This window comes from Mesocricetus auratus, unplaced genomic scaffold, assembly GCF_017639785.1.
Source record: "Mesocricetus auratus isolate SY011 unplaced genomic scaffold, BCM_Maur_2.0 Super-Scaffold_100020, whole genome shotgun sequence".
Classification (NCBI taxonomy): domain Eukaryota; kingdom Metazoa; phylum Chordata; class Mammalia; order Rodentia; family Cricetidae; genus Mesocricetus; species Mesocricetus auratus.
This window is the reverse complement of record NW_024429201.1, coordinates 17130319-17153336: the sequence shown is the minus strand read 5'-3', so window position 1 is coordinate 17153336 and position 23018 is coordinate 17130319. Positions and strand designations below refer to the sequence as shown.

At 40.7% G+C, this 23018-nt stretch overlaps 1 long non-coding RNA gene across 2 annotated transcripts in view; it reads left to right on the top strand.

The window, feature by feature from the left end:
• LOC121133143 overlaps positions 1 to 22785 on the top strand; it is a 32723-nt gene extending 9938 nt beyond the window's left edge. For both annotated transcript variants that reach the window (XR_005869897.1, XR_005869896.1), the window contains 3 exons: positions 6328 to 6401; positions 14528 to 14613; positions 22649 to 22785. This is a non-coding gene — a long non-coding RNA (uncharacterized LOC121133143). The remainder of the gene's footprint in view (positions 1 to 6327; positions 6402 to 14527; positions 14614 to 22648) is intronic.
• Positions 22786 to 23018: the final 233 nt, after the last annotated feature.

The following is a 23018-nucleotide window of genomic DNA, read 5'->3' as shown; positions in this document are numbered from 1 at the left end:
TTGATTTTTTCAAAGAACCAACTCTTTGTTACATTGATTCTTTGCCTCATTTTCTTAGTTTCTACTTTATTGATTTCAGCCCTCAATTTCATTATTTCCTGGCTTCTACTCTTCTGGGGTGAGTTTGCTTCCTTTTGTTCTAGAGCTTTCAGTTGTTCTGTTAATTCTCTAGTATGACTATTCTCCAGTTTCTTCATGTGGACACTTAGTGCTATGAACTTTCCTCTAAGCACTGCTTTCAAAATGTCCCATAAGTTTGTTTATGTTGTGTCTTCCTTCTCATTGAATTCTAGGAAGTCTTTAATTTCTTATTTGACCCATGAGTGGTGCAATTGTGCATTATTCAATTTCCATGAGTTTGCAGGGTTTCTGCAATTTGTGTTTTTGTTGAATTCTAACTTTAAAGCATGATGGTCTGATAGGATACATGGAGTTATTCTAATTTTTTTGTATCTGTTGAGGTTTGATATGTTGTCGATTTTTGAGAAGGTTCCATGTGGTGCTGAGAAGAAAGTGTATTCTTTTGTGTTTGGATGGAATGTTCTATAGATGTCTATTAAACCCAATTGGGTCATAACTTGTATTAGATCATTCGTATCCTTGTTAAGTTTCTGTCTTGTGGTCCTGTCTAGTGGTGAGAGCGAGGTGTTGAAGTCTCCCACTACAAGTGTGTGAAGTTTTATATGTGCTTTGAGTTTTAGTAATGTTTCTTTTACAAACATGGATGGCTTTGTATTTGGGGCACAGATGTTCAGAACTGAGACTTCATCTTGGTGGATTTCTCCTGTGATGAGTATGAAGTGACTTCCTTCATCTCTTTTGATTGATTTTAATTTAAAGTCTAATTTGTTAGATATTAGGACTGCTAACCCTGCTTGTTTCTTGGGTCCATTTGATTAGAAAATCTTTTCCTAACCCTTAACTCTGAAGTAATGTCTGTTTTTGAGGGTGAGGTATGTTTTTTGTATGCAGCAGAAGGATGGATTCTATCTTCAAATCCATTCTGTTAGGCTGTGTCTTTTTAGGGGTGAGTTAAGGCCATTAATATTGAGGGATATTAATGACCATTGATAGCTCATTCTCGTTTGTCTTGCAATGGTTGTTGTTAGTGGGATTGTTTGTGGATTTCCACCACTTTTCCTTTTGCCTGTTGGTAAAGTGGGATTATCTATTGCCTATGTTTTTCTGTTTGTCATTAACTTCCTTGGGTTGGAGTTTTCCTTCCAGAATTTTCTGTATGGCTGGATTAGTGGATATGTATTGTTTAAATCTGGTTTTGTCATGAAATATCTTGTTTTCTTCATTTATATTGATTGAAAGTCTTGCTGGGTATAGTAGTTTTGGCTGGCATCTGTGGTTTCTTAATGTTGGTAGAATATCTATCCAGGACCTTCTGGCTTTCAAAGTTTCCATGGAGAAGTCAGGTGTAATCCTGTTACTTGGCCTTTTTCCCTAGCTGCTCTTAATATTTTTTCTTTATTCTGTATATTTGGGGTCTTGATTATTATGTGTGGAGGGTTTTCTTTTCTTTTTCTTTCTTTCTTTTTTTTTTTTTTTGGTTCACTCTATTTGGCGTTCTGTAAGCTCCTTGCACCTTCATTGGTGTGTCTTTCTTTAGGTTGGGAAAGTTTTCTTCTATGATGTTGTTGAATATGTTTTCTTCTCCTTTGAGGTTGTTTTCTTCACCTTCTATACCTATTATTCTGAAGTTTGGTCTTTTCATGGTGTCCCATATTTCCTGGATATTTTTTGTTAGGGATTTGTTGGACTTAGAATTTTCTTTGGTCTATGATTCTAATTCTCCTAGTGTGTCTTCAACACCTGAGATTCTGTCTTCCATCTCTTTTATTCTGTTGATTATGCTTGCATCTGTAGTACCTGACTGTTTTCCCAGCTTTTCTATTTCCAGCATTCCTTCAGACTGTGGTTTTTTTTTTATTGTTTCTATTTCAGATTTCAGCCCTTGCACTGTTTGAATTGTTTCTTGCAATTTTTGCTTTGTCTTTTCTTCCATTTCTTGCATTTTTTTTTGGATTTTTTCCATCTCTTTAAGGGACTTTTTCATATCCTCTTTGAGGGCCTTTATCATTTTCGTGAAGTTGTTTTTAATGTTATTCTCTTCTGCTTCATTTGTGTTGGGGTGTTCCAATCTTGCTGGTATAGGATCTCTGGAATCTGGCGATGTCATGTTGGTTTTTCTGTTGCTCCTTGTGTTTTTATATTGTCTCCTTCACATCCATTCTTGTGGTGGGTTCCAGAAGGTGCCTCTTCCTCTCCTGGTGGATTACAGACCAGGGTTCAATTCTGGTGGGTGTAGGCAAGTCCAGTGCTCTGGTAGCTCTCCACTTCCTGGTCTTGTAGGTGGAGAAATGGACTAGGATGATGGGGTACTTTGGATCCCACTGGGATGGATGGGATCCTGCATGGTAGACCCCAGGCACAGGAGTGTGGCCTGGAGATAGGCCCTGATAGTCTTAGTCACATGCGTGGAGGAGGAGACTAGGATGTTGGGGTGTGTTGGCTCCTGCCGCAGGGATGGAAGCAGCTGTTTCAGTCCCCAAGTATAGGCAGGCAGCCAGAAATGGGCCCTGGTTTACCTAATCCGGTGGGTGGAGCAGGAGACTAGGGTGCATTGGTTCCCACTGCTGGGATGGAAGCCGCAGTGGTAGACCCCAAGCACAGGCAGTTGGTCTAGTCTGAGGGTGGAGCAGGAAACTAGGATGCTGGGGTGCCTTGGCTGCTGCTGCCAGGATGGAAGCCACCATAGCAGTCCCCAAGCACAGGCAGGTGTCCCAGAAATGGGACACTCTGGTATTGTTTAGCTGTCATTATTTCTTTGTGTAGAGCTGAGGCCGTATGGGCTCTGCCCTGCCCACTTTAGCATGTATATTGGTGTCATCCTTGTTCAGCTCATGTTTAGGTAGTGATGTTCATGGACTTTATAGGTGTAGATTTTGATGGTCTTGGGATATATAATCCCCCAGCAAACTCCCTGTTCCTCCAGTTCTTAGATTCTTTCTGCTTCTTTTTCTGCGATGACTCCAGAGTCTTAGGTGGGGGCTCTTCTTCTAACAAGATTCCCTAGGCCTTGGATACAGGAGTTGTACTTTAGATGCATCAGTTGGGATTGGATTCCAGAACTCTGCATTTTCATTGGTTGTGGCTTTCTGTAATGGTCTCCATCTATTGTAAAGAGCAGTTTCCTTGATGAGGAGCACACTGAGCTGTGGTGGTTCTTTGGAATTTCCCTTTACCCTCCCACTCCTATCATTGACCCCAATCAGTTCTTTGTGGTTGGGTTTCCTTAGCTCCTTCGTAGTTGTCCTGAATCTACCTTGAACTAGTCACTGACCAAGTGTATCCTGAATCTAAGAATATTGTTTGTTACATGGTTTTCAGTTCAGTGGGCCTCATGCTTCCCTCTATCATTGCACATTTCGATTCAGGTCACGGCTTCCTAGAGGCCAATAGCTGACACTTCCAGAGATGGATAGGACAGCCTACTGGCTTATAAAATGCTGAGGACATTCTGGAGTTTTGTTAAGGAATTTCAGGGACCTCTAGCTATACCAACTTCTGTCACCTGACTTCAATGACCTCTCATGAACTTTCTTTCTTTCCTTCTTTTTTAAAATCAGAACCATTATAGAAAAGGTACACTGGATATTTTTGTGTTTTTGTTAATCCTCTGACTTTATTTCAAAAATTTATCACTACATCATTTCTAGATCTGTCTAATATTGCATGTATTAAATTAGAAAGAATTATATATAATAAATATATCGAGAGAGAGAGAATGATTGCACTACATTTTGAATCCAGCAAAATTTCTCAATAAAAACAAATTTTTTCTTCAATGTTATTCCCATCGCCCCCCACCCCACCTCCTTGGAGAGATAGTTGTTAGCTGTTAGAGGCAGAGAGGATAGGCAGAGAATGTTTCATTGCATTTTACATCACCATTCCATTTGAGCAGTTACACAAGCACGGGGTGGGGGGATACATGCATTTTTCCATTCTTGAGGCCCTTTGATCACTTTTGTTCTTACATAACTCCCCAACAGCTGGAGTTGTAAACTTTAAAATTGGCAGGATTGTAGTTCGTATTGCGAAAGGAAACAACCCAAATTTGAAGAGAAACAGCTAGATATTTTTAGTGAATCCAGTATCTGGAGTCATAACCATTTAGTGAGTGCAGGGTGCTGGGGTAGCAATCAGATCTCTTGCCCCAGATGTCACCACCTTGACTGCCTTGACTGGTACTGTTGTACTGGGGTCTGTCTTAGGAGAATAGGTACTTTCTTCTCTGTCTCTGTCTCTGTCTCTCTCTCATATACCAAATTCCAGCTTATAACAACCCTTCTGGCCACAAAGGACCAAAGGATCATTCATTGTAATGTTTGAGGCCACCAGGAATAAATGCGCAGCAACCGCTGATTTGTTCTCTTATTGCTTCATGGTCCTCTCTTTCTGGCAAGATCTGCCTCCTTTTTCTCAACAGCATTTGTTGTTCATTTGTCTTCACTGCTTTCTTCTCAAACACGTCCCCCTTCTTGCTGGTTCTTAGCTCTCTCTAGCCTACCACTCCTACCCTTTCTCCCTCTCATCCTTTTTTGTTTGTTTGTTTGTTTAGTTTCGGACTTGAGTTTCTTATTTTTTGTTTTAATGTTTTAGTTTCTGAGTCTGAGACTGAGTCTTGCTACATTGACCAAGCTGGCTTCAAACTTGTGACTCGTCTGCCCCAGTTTCTTGAATCCTGGGATTCTAAGTCTGAGGCACCACATCTGGCTTTGGACATAAACATTTACCCAGTGAAATAGAAAAGAGACTGTTTATTGCTAGCAATATCACATCATAATGATAAAAGAGAAAATTCAAGCCCTGTCCTTCAGAGTTATAATCACTCCTACATGAAGTCAGTGCCACATTTAGAAATAGGTTTATGAAGAATGATTATACTTGCAAGTTGCTTAAATAAAACTAAAGAAAAACAAAATTGTGTTTTCCTAAGTGAATCAATCTGAGAGCCTTACTGATACTGGCTAGTCGTTCAGGTTTTTAGAGTACTAAGATAACAGGAAAGTTGGGCATCTCATTTCGTTCTGCTAACCTTTCTTTCCCATTAAAGAACTGGCTCATAGACTTAAGAGGGACTCTGATTCTGCATCTCCAGGAGTGACAGGACATTGGTAGGGAGGGTAGTTTGATGAACTAAGTAGCCAACTGGTTTCTGCTTGGATCTGAGGCCCATTCCCACCAGAGGGAACACATGCGTGACTCTGTAAACCTGGTGAAGAGCCTAGGGGTAGTGAGGTCATATGCCTTGGATGGGGCAACTACTTTTATTGTTTTGGTACATGGTCAGGTTGTCAAAATGCCTTCCAAAGACTCGTTTTTTACATTCATAATTTAGTGTTATGCCCAGTCTTCATTGGAGAAACTTCTTGCTAAAGCAGGAACAGTTCATGTAGAAAGCCGTTAATTGGCCAATGTGTTGAAAATAAGTGATAGAGTGTTCTGCTCTAAATGGAGTGTTCAAGGCTCAGGGAATATCTTAGTCACTGTTGTAGTGTTATAAAAAGACATATGACCAAGGCAACTCTTATAAAAGAAGGCATATAACTAGGAACTTGCTTACATTTTCAGAGGTTTACTCGATTATTATCATGGCAGGGAGTATGGCAGCATGTAGGAAGGCATTGGAATAGGACTTGAGACCTTTATACTCTGACCTGCAGGCAGAGAGACAGAGACAGAGAAAGAAAGACACAGAGAGAGAAAGACACAGAGAGACAGAGAGTGCCTAGGCCTAGTGTGTGCTTTTGAAACGTCATAGCCTATTCACCTTCAGTGACACATTTCCTCCAACAAGAACACACCCCCTAATCCTTCTATTTCTTTCAAACAATTCCATTCCAGAGTATCTAAGATTCAAACATTAAATGGCAACTACCTTTTGAGTGGTAACGCACCTGTGGTGACCACATAGGTAATATCATGGATAAAGGAGCAGAAGGGATACAAGAGTGAGAGGATGGGAAGGTGTGTAGAAAAAAAGGTACTGTCTGGATGTGATGTAACCACTGTACTCATGGCCTTACTGCAGCTGTGGTTATCTTCACAAGACCTGCATGAGACTGGGTATGTGTTAACATTTTATCATAGAGAGGTAGACCTCTTGGACATAGAGCGTGGGGTTTTAAGCTTGTGCTTGTTGAGAGATGTTGATGTAATGGGAAGGAGCAAATTAAGGGGCTTATTTGTATCCAAAATTATATATGTATACATACACTTGATGGTGCTCTGTTTCTTTTTTCTTTCCTATAGAAATGTTCCTGAACCTGCCTCTCCAAATTGACACATAGGCCAAGGGAGAAACTCTTCATGAAGTTAAACAGCAAGTACTCAACTAGGATTAAACATAAGTAGAAAGATGTGATCTTGTGATCAAGATTAACTTAGTACTTAATCAGTCAGCATGGATTTCAAATCTGATGATTGCCATTGGTAGCCAACAGCTTAGATGTGAATGCAAGGCATCTGTTAGTCATTGTCCCCTAGATTCTCCCACACACTCTGGTAAGGGTGCCACCAAAAAGGACTTTTGTCAGAAAATTTGCTGACATTGTTAGAAGTTCTTTTGTGACCAGGCAACTATTTTCAACATGTTTCTTCTTTTCTTTTTTGGGGGGGGGGTAAAAGAATTAGTTTGAGTCACATATGGTGCCTCATGCTTTTAATCCCTAGCACTTAAGAGGCAGAGGCAGGTGGAGTTCTGTGAGTTCAAGGTCAGCCAGGTCTACAAAGTGAGTTTTAGGACAACTAGGGCTGTTACATAGAGAAATCTTGCCAAAAGGGATTCTATCCAATGTGGAAGGACAAAGTCTTTGAAGATGTTGAGTTGCACAAAGCCAAAAAAAATTATGAGTTTGTACAGAAGAAAATATGTATGCCTAGCTCTTCTTACCTACTGGAAAGTTCATGTTCATAGGAATCTGTGCCAATCATGACTTACTTAAAGCAGTCTTTCTCTTTGGGAGGTTTTCTTTGTATTACCCTCAGCTGAAAAAAATCCAGGAAAGGACTTGATGCGAAGTGAGATATTTTTAAGTTTTCCATGCCTTATCTTTATTTTCCTTCAAATAGCCTCCTCCCCAATGATGGTCATGATGATAGGAACTGACTTGGCTACACTACATGCTTTGTCTTCAGAAAGCTTCCCTCACACATGCTGTTGTCCTCACTTGACATATCCGTACAATGAGGTGCTGACAAGCCTAGAAATATGCCTAAGATCTTACAGCTAATAAAAGTTACAGATAGATTTGTATACAGGCATTCTGACCTCGAAACAGGTTATAACTTTCTGTAATGCTGTCCCACTGTTGAAGATAATAAGAACTAATATTTTGTTACAAAATTTATAGAAGTCATACTATCTGTTAGGTTCTGAATTAGGCATCGAGGGCATTGAAGCAAGCATGATCACTGTCACCATGGAACCTAGACTATGGAGAGCGACAGCAACATAATAATTAAAAAGCAATTTATATAATTAGAATTATTGTGTATGATGAGCGTCTATAAGATGATACCTATTTACTCTCTGACTAAGTGGCATTTAAAGTAACATTAGAAATAGTTTAGGGTTGTAAAATAATGGCAGGAGTGGCAGAAAGGGTCTAGGGGATTGAATATTCTCAAAGATGAGATTTCCATTATTTCAACTACATTGAGTACATTAAAAGCGTGGTTTTTGCCAATAATATTTTCTTAGAAGTATAGATAAAATCTGTACTTGCTTTTATGTGGTCATAACTAGATCCTATTCTGCTGAGGGAACTAGCTGCATAGCCATAAGATTTAGAACCAGATGTCTTTTGATGTTCAAAGTATGTAAGGTAAGAAATGCCCAGAGAATGAAGAGGCACTCCAAGAAAGCCAGGAGGGATTCTATCCAATGTGGAAGGACAAAATCTTTGAAGATGTTGAATTGCACAAAGCCAAAAGGATGCCATATTAGATCTGCTCCTTCCCTCCTTTTTCTAGTCTGGCATTACAAGATGTATTGTTCTACTCCCATGTAATGCGTAGAAATCCAACTTTGTATGAGTTATAATATGAAGTAACTAAGCTTTGTGGAATAAAGAAGTTAGCAAACTGGAAAGGGAATGCAGAAACAAATAATGTATAAGAATTAAGTATAGGAGTAACAAAAATAAGGAAAGCGCTGACAGATGATCATCCATTTGCAAAATAAATAGATTCCTCATTCTTAACAGCACTCTTTTCAGATGGAAGAAGGATTGAAGCCTGTTTTATCTTCTGAAATTCTCGAAGGAGACAAGGGATAATAATTGTATGGTTCCTGGTTGGGAAAGCAAGCACCAGGACCAGTTTATGTATTTCTTCAGGCTTGCTTGGCTGGCCTGTTCCACAGTCCTTTACCAACCACAGGCTTGTAAGCTCCAATGTCCCATTTGACTTTATGGACAAACAGCTTGTTGATATCTATTCCATCCCTATCCTTCTGTCTGTCTACCAAGAAATCAGTAGCATGTGGGTGTATACAAAGCAATAGTTAAAATAGGACTCTATAAAAAATGTAAAAATTCTTTATAATGTGTGTGTGTGTGTGTGTGTGTGTGTGTGTGTTATGGGGCTTGTAAAGGGAAGTCTTGAAGCATGATTCTTCCTCAATTAATATTCTCCATCTGTTATAAACAAGTTCTTAATCTACTCCTAGAGCTCTTAATGCCCACAATGAAAATGGTAAAAATTATATCTTACTTTCCCCAACTTCTAACACTTTCAACCAAAACTTCGCATTTTTAAAATGATGAATGGTGACAACAAAGGACATCAGTATTAGTTTTTACCTTTGGTGCTGTCTCACGATTGTTGCTGATATTATTTACCTCCAGTACTAATTCTAAATTTATGAGACTTGTGGATGGCCATACCACCCTGAATGCACCTGACTGTGCCAAAATTGATGAGATTCTCATTAGTCTTGTTAGTTGGTTGAGTCGAGGTAAGAATAGAGAAGAGCAGGATGAGAGATTGAGTCATTATAGTCTTGAGGAGAGAGCTGACACTAGTGAGATTTCCAGAGATCTACAAGGATAACACCAACTGGCAAACTAAGCAATAGTGGAGAGACTACATTAATTGCCCCTCCTTGATGGTAAGATTGATGACTACCTTATATGCCATCCTAGAACCTTCATCCAGTGATTGATGGAAGCAGAGACAGATACCCACAGCTAAACACTGAACTGCACTCCTGGAACCTAGTGACAGAGATGGAGGAGTGATGAGCAAAGGGGTCAAGACCATGATGGTGAAACCCACAAAGACAGCTGACTGGATAAGGGGGAGCTGTTGAATCCCAGACTGATGCCTGAGAGGCCAACAGGGGACTGATCCAGACTGCATGAATGTAGTGTCAGTGAGGAGGCCTCAGAAATCACTGGGGCCTTGGGTAGTACATCAGTGTTTACCATGGTTTATGAATGATCTTTGGGAGCCCATTCCACAAGGAGGGATGCTCTCTCAGCCTGGACACATGGGGAAGGGCCTAGGTCCTGCCCTGGATGAAATGACAGACTTTGGAGATCCCCACAAGAAGGGCCTCACCCTCCTTGGGGAATGATGTGGGGATTGGATGGGGGGCTGAGGGGACTGGTGGAGGGACAGGGGGGAGGGGTGGGAGAGGGAGCTGGAATTGACATGTGAAGCATTCATGTTCGTAATTTAAATAAAAAAAGAATATTTAGGTCTGAAGAGATGACCCATATATTAAAATCTCTGGCTGCTCTTTCAGGGAACCCAAGTTTGGTTCCCAACACCCACAAGGAGGCTCACAACTGTTTGAAACTCCAGTTCCAGAGGATCTAACACCCTCTTCTGGCCTCCACATCTACTGCTTTTAGGTGTCACACATACATATACTTAAGCACTCACACACAAATATAAAATAATGATTTTTATATGAATATTTGTCTCACATTTATTGAGTATATTTTATGTAAATGAATATAAATATATAATATAGTACATTCTAACACAGTTGGATACTTTTATATTCCTTTCTTTTTTGTACATTTTACATGTTATCTGGAAGTTTGTCTGTGGGTTCAAAAGCCTGTTCAAGGCTTCTATATTATGAAAAGCATTGAGAACATTGTCCAAAGCTTATGTATGCAGGAAAGATAACTGTCAGAGAAGCACACTACTTACACCTCTTACTCTAAGCACCAGTCTCGCTAGGTGGTTGTAGAAGGTTTTGATTAACACTTACAACTCAGAACTTTCCCCTTCTAGTCCTGAGCAGGTGAAAGGATGCCAGGGGAGGACTCCTACATGATTGGCAGTCTCCCTTGAGATTGGCAGGTCCTCATCTCATTACTGCTGTTCATCAGTGGGTGTAGGTGTGACTGAATATTTATAGTGTGTGTGTGTGTGTGTGTGTGTGTGTGTGTGTGTAAGTCAGAATAACTTGTGGGAGCTGGTTTTTTTCTTCCACCAAGTAGGTCCTGAGGATTGATCTCAGGTTGTCAGACTTGGTGGCAGGCACCGTCATCCTAAGAACCATGTTTCCATCTCATGATGTGAATACTTGATACTTTGATTTTCTTCTGTTAGAAGAGTATGAAAATTTGGCTAATTTTATGGGGCTTTAGAGGGTTCATTTATTCCATAGGAATCAGTACTCAGTCACGAGCTTCAGTACTCTAGAAATATTTTGTCATTAAGAGTATTAGGCAAAATAGCTAATACATGGGGACAATTGCTGGCCTAACTAAAATCCAAAACAATAAAAATGAAAGCAAGGTTTTGGGGGATTCCTATCAATTTGATAAAGTTTAAAAATGGTGTCAAATTCTGATAGGGACTCAGGAGACTAGGCAACCATGTCTGATTGTTTTTATTAATATTTATTAAACATGCTATTTGTGGATATCCTCTGCCCTGATCATTTTACGTCTTAAATCTTACCTTAAAATGTTCATCACTAACAGCTCAATGGATAAACATACTAGGATGTTTGTTATTTCTGTATTTCCAGTAGAATAAGATCTGAAAGCAGTATACAGTGTGTTTATATGTAAGGACTGCAAGGTAGTTGACCAAGATAATCTGTCTAATTTTCCCTATGTGTTATCAGCCATTCCAAGAAAATGATCAAGGAGTAGACAGGCCTCTTCACTTCCAGGAAGCTACATGTTGTACTTCAGGAAATGCAAGTGGTACCTGAGAACTCTCCTCTCTGGAAAGTGAGTTCACACAGGTAGTCAAGCCAGCGGGGAGACAGTAACAATATAAGCAGCAGAATAGTGGAGGCCACCAAACAGAAGACAGTGCTCTTTGAGATCATGCATTGTGGGACTTATGCTTCTCTCCTTACTCTGATGTTGCATGGAAGGCAATGGGGGCATTAAGTGAATCTCAGTCTGAGTCTCCATCCACCATCCTTGACCTACTAGTGAGTACCCAGCTTATAGCAATTCAGACAGGATGAATGGATTTGCATCTCCAAAGTATGCAGAGTGAATAAAAAAACCAGAGGCATTCTTCTGAAGACTCACTGAGGGAGAGGAGTAGCAGAGCTGAGATCTTCAGTGGCATTTCTCCTTAGCCTGGCAGAATGAAGACAAGAACTTAATTTGGCTTGAATAAGTAACTAAATGTGAAGACTGTGAACCCAGGAGCATGTGTCAAACTTGATGCCACATGCTCCCTAGTAACTAAACCTCTTCTTTGGCACCTTTGCTGTGAGAGGTGAAAAGACTCTGGGTGACCAAAGGTGTCCTGAGGAGACTCTATGCAAATTTGACGGAAAGGGGAGACTGCTGAGTGGTTTCACATAAGGAGACCCAATGTTCAAAGAACAGATTAAAACACACTATGAGCAGAGAAAATAGGAAATTCAGAAAACCCGTTTGTCTACTTTTCTCTCATGAGGCAGAAATTGGGTCACAGCCTGTTCCAACTCAGACCTCAGGTAGCTGCTTAGGCTGCCAAGGATTCTGATTGGGTGCCACAGCATGGCCTCTGAACTTGAATAGCTTCAGGATTTAAAGCCAGTGGAGGCAGGAGGGTTGTCAGACAACATCAGATTAAACAAGTGGAGAGCCAAGGGGTTTTTCAAGTCAGAGAGCAGACATACCACCCCCTGAGACGGGGACCCAGGGACACAAGGCACAAAACCTGTGTGGTTTTGGTTTTGAAACTAGTTTTCTGCAGTCTGTGTGGATGCAAATGATTTATTCTTGTTATTCTTGTTCATTTAGATTGCTCATATGTTTCTAAGTCTAGAACTGGATATCACAGAACAGGGAAATAGAGTCCCATCCAAAAGAGTAACTTTAGGTTGTTGAAGGAAGCAATGAGTGTATGAAGTCCTGAACAAAAGTGTATTGTTGACATTATTGTTGACAGGACACAGCCATATCAAGAATCCAAAACCTCAGACCCAAAGGAAAGTGTCAAAGCCTTCCCCAGGCTAGGCTCCGAGGAATGGCAAAGCCTTTGGTCTGAGGGAAAATGTTGAGACCATGTGCAGAAAATGTCCACTGTGGTTTTCTCTCAACTGATTGATATTTTAACAGCCTGGAGACTATTCTTACTGTGATTAGCTAACACTCACTCTGATGCAACTACATACCATAAACCACGCTTCCTTGTCTTTCTGCATTCAATGACCTTACATCTCTGCTCAACTGTGTAAAATAAATATGTTGAGCTTCCGGGGTTCTGCTGTCTCTTTGCCAGAAAGCACAGCCCACGTTACCCAGTTCTGTGTGTCTATGTGTTTGCCTTTTCTTCATTCCCTTGCATCCCCAAGTCAGATCCACATCCTTAGAGTCATGTGAGGACCTGGCAGTAACTAGTACTGTGTCTTCATTTCTTGGGGCAAGGGGGCAGGGTCAGTGGTTGGGCTTTTGCTTGCCTCCTCCTCCAACCTCTGATGAATTCTTGGGTCCTATGGGACGGTGTTCAGAGTGTCAAAGTGAAACTTTAGGGACTCTGGCTTTTGTGCTAAACACTGTGCGTTCGTGGTCATGTCTTGAACAGCTGATACCTATACAATGAGGAGAAACCTAATGATTAGTGAGCTTAGGTAGTTTGTGCAAGATCTCAAAGGTAGTAGATATCCTAGCTAGTGAATCCACACACTGGACTTTTCATCAAACCTGTTAGTCATTAAAGTATGTCTAATGTTAGGTCTCTTTTGAAGATGCTTCAGGCTTGTGGCTTTTGGCTGCTTATATATTTTATATATTTTAATGCACTTGCCCCACACACGGCTTATTGTTTCTGGAGTTACATGTAGATCCAGAGTAAATTGGTATAATATTAATTTACACCCCTGACTGCCATCTGAGTACTTCTGAGAGGCTGTATGTGTGCTCAAGTTAGCACTTAATTGCTTATGTTGACATCAAGGCTTAGAAGCCCAGAGATTCCCCAGGTAGCCACCTTACCTCCAAGCAGCCTTATGCTTAGGCCTGTATGCCATATAGTTTGGCCATTTGGTGTGTCCTCTATGAACTCCATTGGCAAAACTACTACCAGGAGATTTTGTTAGAAAGTGATAGAAATGATGTGATTTGTTCCTTGACTCATTTCCCATGAGCATCTTTGCCTCTTTTCCCCAAGTGAAAATCTCAATGGGATAACATTAAACTCTTATTCTGCCTGTAACTTTTCTCCAGTATGTATAGTTTACATAAATCAAAGAACTATCAACACATTTTTTTCTTCCATAAAATATTTCTAGTACTCTGAAGACATAGGCTCCATAGTATTCCATGATCAACTTTATTTACCCCATAAGCTTTGATGAGATGGAGTGTGTAGAGGAATAGTTAACAAAAATGGCAGATAAATTGTCTACTCAAGATATTTGATAATTTTCCTTAAAAACAATGTTTCTTTTAAAGCTTCATTGCATTTATTTATTAATGGGAGGTGATTATATATGCATATGCCGTGGCACATGTTGTGGAGGTCAGAGAACAATTTTCAGGAATCAGTTCTTTACTATGTGTTTTGGGACTCGAACTCGGGTTATCAGGCTTGACAGTAAACATCTTTACCTACTGAGTCATTTCACCAAGGTATTCTTAACTTTTCCTTCTTCCTTCCTTCCTTCCTTCCTTCCTTTGTTCCTTCTTTCCTTTGTTTCTTCCTTCTTTCCTTCCTTCCTTTCTTCTTTTTTGATACAGTTTCTCTCTACATATCCCTGGCTATCTTGGAATTCACTATGGAAATCAGACTGACCTCAGAGATCCGCCTGCCTCTGCCTCTTGAGTGCTGGGATTAAAGGTGTGTGCCCCCACTCCCAGCTCCCTATCCTTAACTCTTTTAATTAAAATTTTATTTGACCTATATATGAAGACAAACAGCAAACAATATTTCAGATATGAGTTATTGACTATGGAGAGTATATCTAGGTCACAGATAACACAGCTACTTATTCTGAAAAAGTTTCCATAATAATTTCTTCTCTTTTTTCAAGTCTGCACATGTATTTGAACTTTGGGCCCAGAAGATTCTCTAGCAATCCTATGGAAAAATCTACGTTGTATCTTTAGCAGGAAGGAGGTATGTCATGATGTGTGGTGCCAATTATGTCATACCTCAGGCATATTGTGTAACATCTGTACCTTAAGTTTATCACCTCTGTGGCCTACTTGGCAGTAAGTAGTGTGGCCTTTGCTGACATACTCAAAAGTGAACAGGACAAGCCATAGGCATCTGGCACCCAACTGTTTGCTTTGTGGTTCAATTATGTCAACAACTTTTTAAAGACATATGCCACAGGCAGACTTGGGAGAGGAGGGTTCTTTGGCTTTATCACTCTAATGTTACTGGTGATGATAATAACTGATTCAAGACTCATCATGCTCATAGGTACTACATGTTCTTTGAGTAATTTGCATGTGTTAATTTAGTTAATTCTCATGTCAACTTGCTAGCATTCACTTTAATTTTCTGAAAATAAGCCCTTCTTGGGTCAAGTGATCAATGAATAATGGAGATGAGAATCAAAGACACATCTATATGGCACCAAAGGTCACTTTTAAAATCCACTGTATTCTAGAATATTGCATGGTGGCCTTACTCACATGAATCACAGCTTCCAGTCACTGTACCCTGTATACTCTAAGCTGTATCCAACAGAAAAAAAGAAATCACAGCATTCAGAAGTTGAATTATAGTCCCTACCACACATTTTCATGTGTTATACTTGAACCTTAAAAAAATGAGATAAGTTCCAACTGGGTTGAAATGGTTTATATTGCATGAGAAGAATTTCTGAACCACAGGACATGGATGGAAGGGCATGCCTGGTTCCAGAGGCATGCCAGCTAATCCGTGGCATGTCAGAGCCTGAACACCATGGTGCAAGGTGCTATCACTTTCCAAAGAGGAATCTTTCCTCATGTCCATTTCTGTAAGTGCTACAAGGCTCCTTCCAGCCAAGTGACCAGGCTTTCAGCCCCCCAGGGACCAAGGCAACTCCTCCTAAGAGGACTGGGTGATAGAAGGCCAAGGGCATGTTAGACACTGGAAGTCTATGTGTGATCTGAGATTGCCACATAGTTATGAATGGAATCTGCACAATGTGGGCTTCCTCACGTTCCTTCCTGGTAGCAGTTGGTGACATCTGACTAGGCAGAGGTCTTTAATAAATGTTGATGATTGTAATAAAGACTTGCATAACATCATGCCACATATGGAATGTTCCCACAGTAAAAAGAGACATAATATATAAATAATATATTAGATACAGTGTTTGGTATGAGAAATTTATAATATATTTTATAAATTATTTATAACTTATTTATAGACATTTATAACTTATTTATAGAAATAGCTTGTAAAATGTTAATACTAGGAAGACTATCAGGTATAGATACCTTCAGCCCTCTCATTTTAATGACAATAAAACAGGTTATAATGATATAATGACTTCCCTAAAGGACACACACACACACACACACAGACACACACACACATACAGACACACATGTACACACACACTTGTTTAATATGAACATTATGTAAGCTTAGATTTTAAAAAGTGTATTGGCACGGTGGTGCTGCCTTTTAGAAAGGTCTTTTTTTTTGTGCATGGGATTAAGCATCTGATTGGCTCAGGTCTTCCACACATCTGAGGACATAACAGGAAAAATGTACTATCTGGGCCTATGGCCTCCCTCTACAAAAGGGCCATTTGTACTATGTGTGGAAGAAAGAAGTATTAGTTATCAATTTCATCATTCTTGTTGCTGTTCTTGAGAACACTTATTGACTGCTAACATGAATGCATTCAAATACTTTTGAGGTAATACCCTTATTTTATTTGCTGTGAAGAGACACAACAACCAAAGCAGCTTATAAAAAGCATTTAAATGTGGGCTTGCTTACAGTTTTAGAGAGTGAAATCGCGGCCATCGTGGCAGAGATGTTGGCGCCATTCAGGCAGGAATTGGCGCTGGAGCAGTAGCTAATAGTTTGCTTGCATCCGGATCCACAGACAGCAGGCAGAGAGGGTGATCCCTGGTGACACACCTCCTTCAGCAAGACTGCACTTCCTAATCCTTTTTAAACATTTCTACCAACTGGGAATCAAACATTCAAACATATGAGCTATGGGGGGCATTCTTACTCAAACCAGTACTGTGGAGTTTGTCTTCTAGATCATTACTTTTGTGTGTATTTTAATATTACTATAGTGGAGGAAAATAGAACGAAATGAGAAAGAGACATGTTAATTTCAGCAAATACTGTCAGAATTGCACTAGTTGAGGTTGGTAGCCTACTTTGGTGAGAAGGACCATAACCCACTTTCAATGTCAGTGAACACCATTCAGATATCACTGTCTGTTAGTATAGATTAAGAATTGTCTTTTTTTAAAAAATCACTTATGTGTTCATCATGTCCTGTCATCTCCAGTTAAGATCAGAAAAAGTTCCTCATAGTTTTTGTTTCCTATTGGTACATTTGGCAAATCCTACCTGTTTTTTAGAATCTAAATTCTAGTGACACCGTAAGAAAGCCATTATCATAAGACATGTTCCTTGTTCGCCTGCCTGTCTCCAGCTGGTATACATGAGGTGCTCAGTTGTGTGTTTTGAGCACCACAGTTTATTTTGCGTGATTTCTCCCCTGTTGTCATGAAGCACCTACATTCAGTGTGTGTTTCAGGTCTCCTTATTGGATGCTAAAGTTACCTGGTTTGTTTCATGTTCTTGCTTCAGCCTCTCTTCCTGACCTCCCTCCTCCTTCAGTTCTCTCTCTCTCCCTCCCTCCCTCTCTCCCTCCCTCTCTCTCTCCCTCTCTCTCTGTATCTCTCTCTCTCACTGTCTCTCTCTGTCTGTCTGTCTGTCTCTCTCTCACGCACACTCACACACATAAATTACTGTCCTATGAGTCTTTGTTTGAGCCCCCCCCCCCAGTCTGCACTAAGCTCAGGCTTCCCTGCCCTCACTCCCTCATTGTAACTAAGCAGAGCCGGAGGGACACAGTGAAATGCATGCCAGCCCTTCTATCAACGAATGATTCAACTCAATAAATCATGTTCCCTTTCGTAAGGATTTTCCTCTTTTATTGAATACTAGGGCTGTAGCTTAAATTTTCTACAGTTTCTTCCCATTCCCAAGACTGGGGTGTTGGTTTGTTTTCCTTTCCCCAGAGAGAGTCTCACATTCTTTTTTTTATAATAATGTCCACGTATTTGACACATGGCTCATAACAATTGCTTCACTATTGCCTAAATGTTCTTGTGGTTCTCAGTTTCTAGCAAGAACTCGCACAGTCAATGCTGCAGGATTTGTAGAGAAAAGGTGCCATTGGGCAGAGGAGTAGAGGCAGGGCCTGTGCCCAGAGCTGGTGGCCTGCCTGCTCCGCCTTGGGCCAGCTACTTCCCACACCACTCACTTACTGATGTCAACCCCTGGGGCCTCAGCCTCTTTATTGTGCTGCCAGTCATTTGGAGGTGATAATTACTCATATCTCAGTTCCCCACAAACAGTACAATGTTTCTAGTTTTCCAAAAGCTGTGCTCACCCACCTGTCTCCCACCGTACGTGCCTCTCAGCCACCAGAAGTTGTGCAATCATAAAGGATATGTGTGTCACCTGAGGAGGTCATGGGACCTGCCTAGAGATACCAGCACTGTTCCAGCCAGTGTTTTTTTGGGGACGTTCCAAAGTGACAGGACGTTCAAGGAAGCAGGACAACCAGGCAAGGGTCCAGAGGTAAGGGACAGGGACAAAACACAGCTGCTCATTTAGTCCTTGGGCAGCAAAGACTGAAACACGCTGTTCCTGTTCCAGCAACTAAAAGGAAGGTGACAAGAAACCTGAGAACAGGGAACTTAATTATCACCAAAGCTCCCAGGACACATAGACATTCTCAGCACTGACTGCACAGCTTAACCCTTGCAGCCCCAGTCTTCCGTGCTTCACTGTGTCTGACTAGAAGGGACGAGGAAAAGTAGGGTCTTTGTTCTTCCATAAAACTCACACTTGCTTCTGGGTTGACTCTATGTCAGATAAAAGCACCGAGCTTGAATATGAAACACAAAACGTCTCCAAGAATGTGCAGTGTAGATTGTCTTGGGACTTTCCGTATTCTATGTAAAATAAGCTGCTATCATCCACTGAGTCCTGGATCAATGTGACTATTCCTTACCACCTCCCCTCTCTGCACCATCACAGGTCAGGCTCTCTCTTAAGCACTAGGGAAAGCAAGATAAATGAATGAAGGTTACAGTTTTGGGGGCTTTTGACAGAAATGAGGAAGATGAAAATACAGATCACTCTAATGTGATGAGAAACAGATCTCTGTTGGCTCAGGCTCAATTCCCTCAAAGCACCTATGGCAGTTTGAACTTTTTATTTGTGCTGCTAACTCTACTCTGTTTCCTCCATTAAAATACCAACTCTCCACAGGCAGGGATCTTGTCCAGGATTTCTATTCTTATATACCTCACACCTAGTCCAGTGACTGACAGAAGATAGTGAGTACAGACTAGTATATGATAAGTGAATGAAGAAATTTAAATTTATTGTGACATCCACTTGCTGACTAAAGTGAATTATCATGGGTATTGGAGTGGATAGTGATGACTAGAACATTTTTGAAAACTAGAATCACTGTGAACTAAAAATCTGAGATTTAAAGTTGTGGGAGTCACACACCTAGATTATATGGAGTTGTAGAGGGTCTATTCTAGAGGATATTATGTGTATATTCTGGATAATGACTGCCTAATTTCTTTTTGTTTTTCATCCTCAGGATAAAAGTGTAGAATGGAGCTGCCCGATAGATAGGAAAGGCAAACCATACACGACTCAATATTTCGCCTGAAGCCTGGCACCTGTTTCCCTGACCAGCTGGCCAGACACATTTCAGGGCAGTGGTCTGAACATTAAGAGAGGAAGGAAGACTGTGCAGCTCCCTGCTTCCCTCTGGGAAGCCTCAAAGGCATGCTACCCATTCACAGTAGCATGTGGGTTTTCTTGAAAGACTTCTGCCTCTTGTCCCACCGCTGGGTTAAAGTTGCTGAGTGGAAATCTAATAATGAGCAGGCTATCCTACTGCAGGGATGCTGGGCCACTGTGGCCTGTGCTCATGACCCATATGTCAACAGGTGCAGTCGCCTAGAAAGCTTTGTGGCCCAGGGTGTGACAGGGTGAAGACAAGCTGGGCTGCCAACAACTGTGTCATTTGGTAGCTCTTCTGATTACCACCTACAGAGAGCAAAGAGTAGAGCCTCTCACCCCATCCATGTGCAGACAGCCTGTAATAGGGCAGCATTGCTAATGTTAGGCACAACTGCTGAAGCCAGTATTCAAGGAGGAAGTTCATCCTCTCTCCTAAAAGTTTTTCAGGGCAGAAAGACCAAAATCTAGGATCTTATGAAGCATGGAGATTACATTGGTACTCACACAAGGCCTGAAGTCTCAGCTTGACCCTGGCACAGCTAGAAAGTGGCAAGGTAGGGAGGACATTGGGAGCTGGGAAATCATGACCAGAAACTGAAGCCAGAGGTCAGATTTTATACTTCTGCATGGCCAAAGAATTAGACTGAACACTGATGCTCATAACAAGCTTTAATATGGTTTAATATAACTCCGAGATAAAGGTAAAGCATACAATCTTGAAGCTAGAAAATAAAGTTTCCTAATAAGGCAACAAAAATTACTATCAGGCTTCTACAGAACCAATACAAATCACAGTTGTATAATTCTGCTTAAGGGATGGAAGATAGTAATTGCCATTTTGAACTCTTCGTGGAGGTAAAGAAATAATCAAAATGGGGGTAAAATAAATGGTGTAGAGATTGGAAATGAAGAAATGCTATTCTATTTATATATGGTATGGCTATATATGTAGAGAATCTGAAATAACCAACAAAAAGTACTAGACTAGTGATTGCAACAGAGTTCTAGCATGTATAATAAATGTAAAAAATCAATCACTTTCCCATATCACAGCAATAAATGAGAGGAGTTATAAATCAGCAAAGATACACAATAGCTTTTATAATCTTCTCTCCAAGTTAAATACTCAATTACACATTTATCACAAGGCATATAAAATTCTGATGAAAGAAATAAAGAGCTGGATAAATGGGAAGGTAACCTATGTCCGTGGATAATGAGACTCAGCAATGCAGAGTACCAGTCAGAATTCTATAAAGTTATTTTGTGGGTATCAACAAACTGATTATGAAATTTATATAAGTCAGAAAAAGAAAGACATAAGGGTGCCAACTCAGTGTTGAAGAGCAAAGTTAGCAGAATCATTCTACTTTAAGACAGAGTAGAAAGCTATAGTAATTGAAATCATATTGGCAAAAGAACAAATAGACCAATGGGATGGAATAAAGGGAACAGAAATTGACACATAAATAAAATCTATTGATCTTTGGCAAATCAACAAAAGCAATAAGTTTGGGAAGGGAGATTTTTCAATAAATGTTGTTGAGACAACTGGATGTTTACATGCAAAATGACTAGTCAGCTAATCAACTTCATGGTTTCAATGTGAAATGCCTCCACAGTCTTATGTGTTTCAACACTTGGTCTTCAGCTGGTGGAACTGTCTGGAAGGCTGTGGAAACTTGCTGGAGGAAGTGAGTCACTGAGGGAGGGCCTTGGGATATTATAGCCCAGGCTAGCTTCATGTTCACACTCCTCTTCCTGACCGTGGATAGAGCGTGAGCAGCTGCCTCACACTCTTACCACCACACGTTCTCTCCTATAGTGCATTTTGTATCTGCTCACACCATAAGTCATAAGAAGCCCTGCCTCTCTTTGAGTTGTTTCTTGTCAGGCATTTTCTCACAGCAATGAGAAAGATAAATCATTAAGAAAATTTGTAGTAAGAGTGGGGTCATGATGTGATCATGTATTTAGGTTCTCAGAACTGATATGCAAGAAAGCAACAGAAGAGTTTGGAACTTTGGGATAGAAAATTTGTACCGTACTGTAAACAGAGCTCAATGGACGATTCTGGTAGGCCTTTATAAAGGCTAAGAGAAATGAGAACAGTGGATTCTCAGTTTATAAGGTTTCATAGAGGAACAATGAGTCTATTAGGAGCTAGAATAGGATTTTTTTGCAGAGTTTTCTTCATTCTATCATTGTCCTGAGAATTTGTGTTAAGTTTGAATTTAAAAGTAATGGACTAATGTATCTGGTGAAGGAGATTTCAAGTCAGGATAGCAGTCAGGCATGCTCCTACTCTCTGCACCTTGTTTACATCCACAGTTAAAAAAGAACAAGCTAGGAAATTAGATATAAAACCAGTGCAACTTGGCAAGGGGAAAAAGAGGAGCAGGGAGGAGGACATGAGGGATTAGGGGGAAGAAAAGATGAGAGCAAGAAAAGAGATACCTTGATAGAGGAAGCCATTATAGGTTTAAAGAGAAATCTGGCACTAGGGAAATGTTCAGAGATCCACAAGGATTACCCCAGCTAAGAATCTAAGCAATAGTGGAGAGGCTACCTTAAATGCCCTTCCCCTATAATAAGAAGGACGACTACCTTAAATGCCATCCTAGAGCCTTCATCCCATAGCTGATGGAAGCAGAAGCAGAGATCCTCATCTAAACACTGAGCTGAACTCCGGCAATCCAGTTTTAGAGAGGGAGGAGTGATGAGCAAAGGGTCAAGACCACGCTGGGAAAACCCACAGAAACAGCTGACCTGAGCAAGTGGGAGCTCATGGATCTCAGTCTGACAGCTGGGGAACCAACATAGGATCGAACCAGGCCCCCTGAACGTGGGTGTTAGGAAGCCAGGGCAGTCTATAGGGTATCTGGCAGTGGAACAAGTATTTATCCCTAGTGCACGAATGGACTTTGGGAACCCATGCCCCATGAAGGAATACCCCAAATAACTTGACAGACTTGATGACCCCCCATGGAAGGCCTCACCCTCCTTGGGGAGTAGATGGGGGGGTGGGAGGGAGAGGGAACTGGGATTGATATTTAAAATAAGATTGTTTCTAATTTAAATAAAAATTATTAAAAATGTGTCTTAATCTGGCTTAAGTGGCTTTAGCAGGAAGATCTATCAAGCATTTATATAAAAGCTGATTCCAGTTTTTCTCTTTCAGTGCTGGGACTTGGTTCCAGAACGCTACACATGGGAGGGAAGCCATCTGCACAATTCATTGTAATTTCTTCTGATTGTACTTACATGACTCAGTTTTTGCTTGTGCAGGAGGATTATAATAAACAGTACCGATTTCAAGCCTCAATCTTTGATCCTTCCCTTGTGGTCTGCAACACGTTCTTTCCTGCCCCTCGGAACATGACAGATAGATGCAGGAAAGAGGCAAGGCCTCAGAAAATGGCAGGAAAATAAGCAGATGGATTGTTGCCAGGAGACAAGGAAAATCAGATTAGGGTTTGCTGGAGCTGAGAAACTTTTATTAAAATGAACTGCTATTGCTTCAAGTTTCAATGTTGCAGAAGTTAGCATTA